Here is a 9,834-nt window from a genome sequence, read left to right on the forward strand (position 1 = left end):
GGACTGGGGAGAAAATATCAAGGTGCTTAAATCTTTATCTTGTGATATGGCAGATGTAGGATTCCTCTCTCTGTAACATTAGTTTCAAACACAATTCTACCTTCCTTCCTTCCCTCCATAAAGGAATATTTCCAAATTGTACATTCCAAGTGCTTAGTATAGGGCTGTGCACACAGTAAGCGCTCAATAAATACGACTGAATGAATATTGTAATAATCGATTAACTCAGGTGGATCCCAATTTGGGTTTGATAGAGAGCCCTAGTTGTCTCTCCCTCTACAAGCACAACATTTAGTTGCACTTTTTAAGAATTGCTAAACACACTGACAAAGGCTTAGAAGAGCTCACTCTGCCTTCTTCCCTGTTCTGATTCGGCTCTGAGAGTTGAGCAACGTGGGGGATGGGATAACTAAGATTGTAGTGCAGTTTTTAATAAGACAGATGTGAAAAGACTGTAGTCTTAACAATTGTAGCGCCATGCTATATGTGGTGCCGAGGAAAAACTCGTGAGGGCATTTTATTAGTGATTTTCCACATGGAAAACATTTTCAACACATTTGTGGCAAATCAGCTTTGGGGCCCAACCTCAGCTCACTGCCTTTGCCTCCCTGTGCTCCAGCCTCTCCCTCCCTTCAGCAAACACCAAACTGTGTTTCTAGCAGTAGCTGCTTTGAAGTGCAGGCTGAGATGACAGGAATCAGAGTGCAGAGAAAACTGGCTTTTCTTGTTCTTATTTTCGGGCCCAGCTAATACTCTCTAAGAGCTTTCCTCTGCTGCACTTCAGATAAGAGTGTTGAACCTATAAATTCATTAGCGCGGAGCAGAGCAACTTCACTTTATCTATGTCTTTTCATGGGACTCCGGTTTCGTTCTGTGCCAGGAGTCATACATCACACTCAACATGTACGTCTCCAGAGCCAACTGAGAGAAAGTGCAGAAAAACTACTGTTAACAAGGGAGTAATTACATTCAGCATAAATTAATTATTGGCCACACTGGAACGGTGGGAAAAGGCCACACAGGCAGGCTCCGATTCAGTTCCCACCTTAGAGAAGAGAATTATTCAAATATGGATCACAAGAAGACAATGGGCGACGGCTGTTTCTGGTCTACTAGTCTTGAACTACATGTACTGGCTAATATGATGTGGGGCTTATTTGCTTTAACACTGAAGGTACATTGTATTTGGAAGGTGGGGGGGAACCATGAGTGATGATCCCTTGAGACAGGGGTCATTTCATGGCGGCTAGCATTGGGACCTGCCCAACCCGGCCAGGAGGGCCTTAAAATGCAACTCGGCTGGGAGGACAGGACACGGATCAGTACAAAGGCGACGGAAGGGGTTCATGAGGAATTTAGATTACCACACAGTGCAAATAAACCTCAAGAAACAGAGGGGAGAGAAACCAGCCAAACTTGGTGAACGAGCAGTCGGACTTTTCCAGAGTAGAAAGAGAATATGGAGGGTTGTGGCTGTTGGCTAGCACTTCAGATTGTTGGCTTTTTCATTTCATTCACACAGATCTCTATTATCCTGGAAACTAGGCCCACATAATCATAATAATAATGTTAGCAATAATGGTAATAATAATAATCTTATTTATTAAGCGCTTACTACGTGCCAGGCATTGTACTAAGCACCAGGGCAGATACAAGACAATCAGGTTGGACATAGTCTCTGTCCCACGTAGGGCCCACAGTCTAAATAAGAAGGGGTAGAATTTAATCCCCACTTTGCAATTGAGGGAACTAAGACACAGAGAAGTTAAGTGACTTGCCCAAGGTCACCCAGCAGTCAAGTGGAAGAGCCAGGATTAGAACCCAGGTTCTCTGACTCCCTGGCCCCTGCTCTTTCCTCTAGGTCATGCTGCTTCACTTGTTATCACTGTGTACTGCTGCTAATAACGAATATAGATATTTAAAAAACCCATGTAACATTAAATATAATAATTACATGTAAATTGATTATTATTTCCAGCTAGCAGTTAACACCCATTCAGGGGACTTCTGTGTGTGCTCTCATAGTATTATGCTGCTCTTATGTTGCTTCTCATGCTGCTCTCGTGAGAAGCAGCATGGTATAGTTGATAGAGCACAGGCCTGGGAGTTAGAAGGTCATGGGTTCCAATTTCTGCTCCACCACTTGTCTGCCCTGTGACCTTGCTGGGCAAGTCACTTCACTTCTCTGTGCCTCAGTTACCTCATCTGTAAAATGGGGATAGACTGTGAGCCTTCCAGGGGACAGAGATTGTGTCCCATCCAATTTGCTTGTATCCACCCAAGTGCTTAGTACAGTGCCTGGCACATAGTAAGTGCTTAACAAATACCATAATTATCATTATTTATTTACTTATTTATATTAATGTCTGTCTCCTCTAGACTGTAAGCTCATTAAGCTCATTATTATGCCTGCTAATTTTATTGTTTTATACTCTCCCAAGTGCTTAGTACAGTGTTCTGTACATGATAACTGCTCAATAATTACGATTGATTGATTGTTTGTTTAGGCCCTAGTAATAAATGAAATTCTAAAAATGGAACCAAATATATATATAAATATATTATATATAATTCCATTTATGTATATTGATGCCTGTTTATTTGTTTTGATATGTCTCCCCTCTCAGACTGTAAGCCTGCTGTGGGCAGGGATTGTCTCTATTTCTGTATTGTACTTTCCAAGCACTTAGTACAGTACTCTGCACATGGTAAGAACTCAATAAATGTGAATGAATGAATGAATGAATGAATGAATGAAGTGTACATTTTATGAATCAGCCAGTGGAATTTATTGAACACTTAACAGCATCACGAGAACTAAACGAAGCATTGGGGAGAGTAAGCTAGTGCCTTTCCGGGACAATCTTATCACTTACCCCAAGAGGGCCGGGGACTGTGTCCAACCTAATTAATATGTACCTACCTTAGTGCTTAGTTTGACCCATAGTAAGCACTTAACAAATACCATTTTAAAAAAAGATCAACAACTTAGAATGCAGCTACACAATGTCTCAGGGCAGGAAGTGCTATAGGCTATACAGAGGCTGGAAGTAGTGCAGCCTAGTGGAAAGAGAACCGATCTTGGGAGTCAGAGAATCTGGGTTCTAATCGTGACTCTGTCACCTACCTGCTGTGTGACCTTGAGCAAGTCACTTCACTTCTCTGTGCTTCAGGAAAATGGGGATCCAATGCCTGTTCTCTCTCCTATTAAGGTTGTGAGTTCCACATGGGACCTGATTACCTACCCAGCGCTTAATATAGTGCTTGGCACATAGTAAGTAGTTAACAAATACCACAATTATTGTTATAGGTGGATAATGGACATATATTTGCATGAAATTCCATGTATTTCTCTATGTAGCAAAATGTAAACGATCTCCTAGCCCCCATTCTGTAGAAAGCCACAGGTCTGTTCTCTGGTGAGCAGTATGGAGGGAATCCTAACTCCAGCCCCCACTTTGCATTCCTTTCCCAGAACCTTCTGTACATGGGTGCCCACTTAATAATAACAATAATAATAATAATTGTGGTATTTGTTAAGTGTTTACTATATGCCAGGCCCTGTACTAAGCCGTGGGTTGAATACAAGCTAATTGCATTGGACACAATCCCTGTCCCACATGGGGCTCTCAGTCTCAATGCCCATTTTAAAGAATGAAGTAACTGAGGCACAGAGAAGTGAAGTGACTTGCTCAAGGCTACAGAGCAGACAAGTGGTGGAGCCAGAATTAGAACCTATGAACTTCTCATTTCCAGATCTGTGCTCTATCCAATATGCCATGCACTTCTGAGCTCTATAGCAAAGGCTAGAGAAGACTGAGCACTTCATGTAAACAGCAGACAAGAAGGCACTGCCGTATTCATACCGAACTCTCCAGTCTAAAACCTGGTACTGTCACAGTCTACAGTGCAGAAATGAAGAAAAACTCTAGAGGATCCATCTACTTTCTGGAGATAATTTTTTGTTTTGGAGAATCCAGAATTAAGAAAGAGACTGTTTCATTCCTCCTGGTTAATTTTTCCCATTGCTTTTCACTTGCTCTCCTGGGTCCAAATTAGTAATCCTGAAAATGTTCCATTTCAATTTAAAAATAAAGATTGGTTTGTTGTTTGAAAGGATTTCGGAGTGTCATATAAATAATATTTTTCCAAGAGGCTTTAGTATGAGGAAGCTACTCCTAGGCAAACAATGGCCACTCTAATTGGTTTTTTTTTGTTTTATGTTTGTTTTTTAAAGTACTTGTTGTGGTTTTTTTAAAAAAAGTACTTGTTAAGTGGTTATTATGTACCAGGCACTCTACTAAGTGCTGGGGCAGATACAGGATAATCAGGTTGGACACACCCTGCTCCACAAGGGTGTCTAAGGGTGTCCACAAGTCTAAATCAGATGGGGGAAGACTTAATCCCCATACAAACCACTGACTTCATCGAGGCACAAAGAAGTTAAGTGACTTGCTCAAATCAAAGAGTAGACAAGTGGCATAGCAGGATTAGAACCCAGGTCCTCTGACTCCCAGCCCAGTGCTCTGTCCATGAGACTAAGCTGCTTCTTGTTCTGAAGGGATCTTTCTGTGGTGGTTAGAAAATAGCTTTTGTATGGGCTTGACTGTTGAGAATCAGGGGCATTAGACAATTGCAAAAGTCATTTAAGTCTAAGTGATATGAAAATTGCTAGAAAAGAGGAAATTTTTTCCATGGCCTGTGGGGATTTCATAGTTCTTGGAATTTCCATCGACATCACCTGGTGACTTTGGTGAAGGCTTGTTTACAGCTGAGCTCCAAGAGGTTATAAGAAAATGTCCCAGGGTGGAGTTTGGAGGGGAATCTTTTTCCACCTAGATCCTGAAAAAATGCAGAGTGACAAAGACCCCTAGAATGGAGTTCAAATTACAGTTAAAAAAATACCCATACATATTGTATAAATCTGGGGCTGAGATTGAATGAAATTCTGTAATTGCAGAGTTCGAGTAGCACACTGTTCTAAGCACTTGGGAGAATACAATATAATGGAGTTGGTAGACTCGTTCCCTGTCCAATTTGTTTTCTCATTGCAAAATAGCATTTCCTCATGGAACATGGTTGCCCAGTGATCTCAGAAAACATCATGGTACCCTAGCAATCGTCAGTTCTAAAATAAAATAATCAGGGGCCTGGCAGTCACAGGAAAAGAATTTAGGAGAATTGGTGGCATGGGTTTCTGTCACTTCTCACTGCTGTTGAAGCAATTCAACTTTTCCTCAGTGGCCATAGTTCTTAATTTAATGAAAATCACTTGCAGTGCAATGAAGGCGCCATTAGTGGAATTGCTAGGTATGTGTCCTCATGAACTGGAAGGACAGAACAACAATCCTGACAATCAGCAATGTGGTCTAATGGATAAAGTATAGGCTTAGGAGACACAGGACCTGGGTTCTAAACCCAGCTCCACCATGTATCTATTGCATGATCTTGGGCAAGTCACTTAATTTTTCTGTGCCTCAGTTATCTCACATGTAAAGTGGGGATTAAGACCGTGAGCCCCACGTAGGATGTGGACTGTGTCCCATCTGATTATCTTGTTTCTATCCAGCAATTTAGTACAGTGCCTGGCACATAGTAAAGGCTTAACAAATACCATAAAAAAACACAGTGGTATTTACTGCATGCTTACTCTACACCAGCACTTAACTAAGCAGTTGGGAAAATAGAGTTGAAAAACCTGATGCCCTCAATTAGTTTGATAATAATAATGTTGGTATTTGTTAAGCGCTTACTATGTGCAGAGCACTGTTCTAAGCACTGGGTTAGATACAGGGTAATCAGATTGCCCCATGTGAGGCTCACAGTTAATCCCCATTTTACAGATGAGGTAACTGAGGCACAGAGAACTTAAGTGACTTGCCCACAGTCACACAGCTGACAAGTGGCAGAGCTGAGATTTGAACCCATGACCTCTGCACAATCTGGAGGATGCTCTTCATGACATACATGTAGGATTGAAGCTGCTCAATGTGTTCCGTCACAAAGGATATTTGTGGTTATAGTCACCTTTATGCAGAATGACAAAAGGGGTGATCAGACCTCCTGCAACTTTGGGTATAACCCAGCACACATCTCTCAGTCTCTCATAAATCTCTCCTCCAATTTCTAATTTGACCATTTACCAGGTGAACAATGTACAGAGGACAGGCTAGGGTCAGGGGACAGAGATCCATGAAGAATGTGGTCTAGTGGATAGAACACAGGCCTGGGAGTCAGAAGGATCTGGGTTCTAATCGCGACTCTGACACCTTTCTGCTGTGGGACCTTTGGCAAGTCACTTAACTTCTCCATGCCTTAGTTACGTCAACTGTAAAATGGGGATTAAGTCCGTGAGCCCCATGTGGAACAGAGACTGTGTTCAACTAGATTTGCTTATATCCACCCCAGTGGATCAAGTGTCTGGCACATGGTAAGTGCTTAACAGATACCACAATTATTATTATGAAGAACAGCTACTACTAGGCTGGCCTGGTCTGGTTTAATACTGGATGGTCCAGTTTTCATCTGGTCTGTCCCCTCCCTGAAACTGATACAGCACAGGACACCTTTATGTCTGTTCTTTAAAATTTAAGCTTCCAGCCTCCCTCCATCTTGTCACCTGCTGCCAAGTTCCTTGGCTCAGAAGTGGTGCGCTTGTTTAGAGGGATCTGAGAGGGGAATTAGATGACTCTGGAGAGAACTTTTCATGGGTCCTTAAGACACCACTGCATTACATAACATAGAGCTGTTGCTCCTGGGCAAAAGGGTGTACAGGATCACTGATCTATGTCACTGGCTATCCTAGCTACTGCTCCGCTTTTCCTGGCACCGCTCAGGCTGAAGCTCTGCTGCAGAGGGCAGCTTCAAGACTGGGACCACTCCCTCCCTTTGTCCCAAGACTGTGAGAGAGGTGCCCCAGGCTCCACAGATGCCCAGAAAGTGGCCCAGAGGGTGATGGTCCTCCAGGTTGCTTGGATGGACAGGGCAGGGGAGATGGGCAGACATCTTGTCTTTGTGGGGATCTAGGACCGGAGGACTGGACCCTTGAAGATGAGGAAGGTGGTAACAGTGGCAGCAATAGTGGCATCTTCCTGGAAGGGAGCAAGAGGTAGGGTCAGTATCTCAACACTACTGCTGACTCCTTTTGGGCCTCAAGGGGAAGGTGAGCTAGCTCTAGCTGCCTGCCCTCTCCAAAATGCTCACCCTCTCCAGAAGCAGTTTGGCTACTGGAAAGAGCACAGTACTGGGAATCAGGAGACCTGAGTTTGAATCCTGGTTCTATAACTTCCCTGCAGTGGGACCCTGGACAAGGCACTTGGCTTCTCTGTACCTCAGTTTCCTATTAAAAATGGCAATGCAGTACCTGTTCTTCCTTCCCTTTAGATTGCGAGCTTCATGCGGGATCGGGGCTGTGTTTGATCTGATTGTAATGTATCTACCACAGTGCTCGAGGGCACTGCTTGGCACACAAGTGCTTAACAAATACCACAATTATAAAAAGACTGTGGGGATTAAAGCTCATGAATTAGGACCATGAGTGACTGATTATTCCCTCTGGAGATCTGAGAAGTCCTCTCCCCACTTTCAGCTCTGTTTTAGGTAGCCAATAGTACCAAGACTGGGACTAGGGCCATAAAATGGCGGGTAGTGACCCTATCCTGGTGCCACCTCTGCTCATTAAAATAACCAGCCTTTTAATTCTCTGTGAAGATTCTGAAGTAAAATACACAAGCATGAGATATAAATAACATTTGCAGTGTCTCCTATGGAATCGGTTTGTGGCTATGAAATCAGCTATGGCTGAAAAGGGCTCTTGAGGGTGAAAGGTCAAAGTTAAGTTACAAGTAGAAACTTACAGATTTGGAGAGGGAAAACAAAAATAGGAAACGAACCTCCTTGGCTTTGCCACTTGACTGACACCACCAGAGATTCCTGTGGAAGAAACATTTCTCACGCTGAAATGTTTTCAGTTCTTTAAGCCAAAAGCTTAGTGAGATCCCACAGTTATTAAAGCTAATAAATCAGGAAGAAAGATCCTATATGCAAAACTGGATGGCTTTTTGCATTCTTCTGCTCTCAAAACTTGAAGAAAGCCTTTTCCCCCCCTTTAATTTACCTCATCTACCACGGGCATCTTAAAAACAGCAAAGACGCTCTGGGGACCCAGTGTGCTATGAGCTGTAATTATGGTACCTTATTTTTAAGGGTTTAAGAGTGCATCTTTATGGTTTTATGCAGCCCCAGTAACTGTTTTATGTGTTTGATTGACATAAAACATGCATTGGCAGAAAACATTTCCTAGAACTGTAGAAACATGGAGATTTAAACCTTTTCTCTCCTCCCTACAAAGTGACGTACCCGCCATTTTTTCCATCTTTCCTCATTTGTTGAACAATATTGATCAGCTGTAGTTAACAGAAGGCAGTCAGTGACCCCAGGAAAAATCTTCAGGTTCCTATAAAAACCAAAATGGGTTGAAATCAAACACAGGTGGTTCTTGAGCTAAATGGCACCCAGGACTTGAGTTGACTGATTTACCTTCCCGAACAGTTCCTGCGGCTTCCTATCACTCTCAGCCTGAGGCCGTTGATTGTTTTTAATCTAACTGAAGGAGTTGTCACACTTTCCAGATGTAAGAGGGGTTGGGGTTCAGCTGATATAAAGACTTTTAAAGTTTTATAGGGTGACTAATACCCTCCAGGGATAAACCAGGCTGACAGCTTTTCTGAGGTTTTTGGCTAGAGCCCAGACATATTGGCCAAAGACCCGAGGGCAGGCTTCTGATCGCAGAAAAAGAGCAATTGACCCTTCCTATCTATGGAAGACAGGTATGTGAATAGGTCTCTGCAGGAACAGCCCTGTCTAAAATGAAGGCGAGACTGGGATAATAGCAAAATAAGGTCGCATTAGCTGGAACAAAAAAGCCAGAATGTTGTCTTTGCTGCCACGGAGCTACGCTAGCAAGAAACAAGAGAGGATGATTGTTACTTGAACGCTCTTGCAGGGTCCATTAAAACAAGATGGGCTATTTCATGATGCAGCCTCCCTCTCCTTAGGGCAAAATGAGCGTTTGGGTTTGGAAAAGAGACAGCTTCTGACATCATACTTAAGGACTAATGATTCAGATTTCAAAGTTTAATTACTGAGAGGACCTCGCTGTTGGAAATAATGACTTCCTTTGATGATTTCCAGAAAAAAAAGTCCATTAAACCCTTATCACTGAAGCACCCACATGCTTATTAAATAAGAAGGGCAGAGGTCTGATTCAATCCTGGATTTTCTCTGAACACATGCCTTGTCAATACAATGGCCAAGACCTAGCCACCAATAACCTTTCCCCTGGGGGATTCTGGGAGCAATGGGCCCAATTATTTTTCTCTCTGAATGGCCTACCTATGAGGTATCTGCCATTCGGTGCTGATCCGTAGCCTGAATACTGGGGAAAACTGGTCAAACTGTAATAGGTCATTAAAAAAGAAAACTATATTTTTTTCTCCTAAAAGTAATTTCTTTGAAAACCATATTAGCCATTTCTGAGCATCTGAGAGCACCAAGACATAGAAACACACCCACTTTGTTTTCCAGTTCTCCTACAAATCCTCCCTAATCAATCCATAATGATGTGGCTACTGGAAAGAGCTCAGTCCAAGGAGTCAGAGGACCTGGGTTCTAATTCTGAATCTGCTACTTGCCTGCTGCAGGACCTTGGACAAGTCATTTAACTTCTCTGTGCTTCAGTTTCCTTATCTGTAAAATGGGGACTAAGCACCTGCTCTTCTCCTTAAACTGTGAGATCTATGAGGGACAGAGATTGTGTTTATTCACATAACCTTG

General features: G+C 42.7%; 1 long non-coding RNA gene across 1 annotated transcript; it reads right to left on the reverse strand.

Annotated features, from left to right (window-relative positions):
* Positions 1-4,518: 4,518 nt before the first annotated feature.
* LOC120639023 lies at positions 4,519-8,451 on the reverse strand. The gene is made up of 3 exons (XR_005661134.1): positions 8,359-8,451; positions 7,893-7,932; positions 4,519-4,842 (listed from the first exon to the last, which is right to left on the reverse strand). It is a non-coding gene; the product is annotated as an uncharacterized LOC120639023 (long non-coding RNA).
* Between the last annotated feature and the right edge of the window lie 1,383 nt (positions 8,452-9,834).

Source organism: Ornithorhynchus anatinus, chromosome 19 (genome assembly GCF_004115215.2).
Source record: "Ornithorhynchus anatinus isolate Pmale09 chromosome 19, mOrnAna1.pri.v4, whole genome shotgun sequence".
Lineage (NCBI taxonomy): Eukaryota > Metazoa > Chordata > Mammalia > Monotremata > Ornithorhynchidae > Ornithorhynchus > Ornithorhynchus anatinus.